The following is a 1,193-nucleotide window of genomic DNA, read 5'->3' as shown; positions in this document are numbered from 1 at the left end:
ATAAATCACATGGAGTCAGTTTTGCTCTTTACAAGCAAAGTAGATGCTTTACAAATGAGTTATAATAATAACTTGGCTATGATGGCCAAACTGGGAAAAATTGGAATCCAGAGACCAAACAAACCCCCTAGTAGGAAAAGTCTTCATAGAACTTACTGAAAATGGCCAAATGAAGGAAGCTCAAACAGGAGAACATCTCAGCATTTTGGTAGGGAAAAGAATCCAGGGTTACATCTAGGCTGGCTGATTTGGCTGTCGATGTGTGTGTAGGAAGGTGCAGGGGAGAGGGGGCCCCAGTTATAAGGCTCAGACTTACAAAGAGCTTTTTATCTTCTAGGGTGCTTGAAATGGAAAGCAGGAATCTAAGCCCTGGGGAATACTGGAAAGTAAGGCAAGGGTTCACATTCTTTGAAAAAAGCCAAAGAGTTGGCCAGAGAAAAAAGGCAAAATCCCATAGTTAACCCAGGTAGACAAAAAGTTGACTTGAACCACTGATACCCTGAAGCTCAGCTTTTCTTGACGTCTGTTAACTTAGTAACTGAATTTAGGCTGGGGCAGGCCTAAAATTCTTTGCCAATAAACACTTTCTAGAGGATTCCTTGGTGGCCCAGTGGTTAGGGCTCTGTGCTTCCACTGCAGGGGGCACAGGTTTGATCCCTGCTCAGGGAACTAAGATCTGACATGCTGTGTGGTGCAGCCCCTCTCCCCTGGATTAAAAAAAAAAAAAAAACACTTCTCTTTTTCATCCTTGCCCAGCTAACAAAGTTAGATTTCAAAGTTTTCTTTTTCTTTGGCGCTTTTATTGACCCATTTCTCATCAACTTTTCCTGATTAAATTGACCACTCTTTGTTTTGCCATTGAATGTACTTTTGTATAGATTCTTTCACTTTTTCTTTATACAGGTACTGGTGATTTATTAATGCACAAAGAATAATGAAAAGCAAAGAGTTAGTTGGATCATGTTAATGACTAGAGACTTACTATGATAGCTTGATGGATTAATCTCCGTGTCTGAGTTAGACTTGCCAATGAAACAATTTTATCGGCTGATGAGAAGAAGGAAGAGAAAAAAAGGATGCTAAGAAGTAAAGATGTTCTTAATGCTTTGTTGCTGTTGTTCAGTTGCTGAGTTGTGTTTGACTCTTTCCACCCCATGGACTGCAGCACGCCAGGCTTCCCTGTCCCTCACCAT

General features: G+C 40.9%; 1 non-coding gene across 1 annotated transcript; it reads left to right on the top strand.

The window, feature by feature from the left end:
• Positions 1-596: 596 nt before the first annotated feature.
• On the top strand, positions 597-669 carry TRNAG-UCC (transfer RNA glycine (anticodon UCC)). Its single transcript has one exon. It is a non-coding gene; the product is annotated as a tRNA-Gly (tRNA).
• The last annotated feature ends 524 nt before the right edge of the window (positions 670-1,193 follow it).

The sequence above is a fragment of the Budorcas taxicolor genome, chromosome 2 (genome assembly GCF_023091745.1).
Source record: "Budorcas taxicolor isolate Tak-1 chromosome 2, Takin1.1, whole genome shotgun sequence".
Classification (NCBI taxonomy): domain Eukaryota; kingdom Metazoa; phylum Chordata; class Mammalia; order Artiodactyla; family Bovidae; genus Budorcas; species Budorcas taxicolor.
Note: the sequence above shows the minus strand (reverse complement) of the source record. Positions and strands in the feature narration are given on the sequence as shown.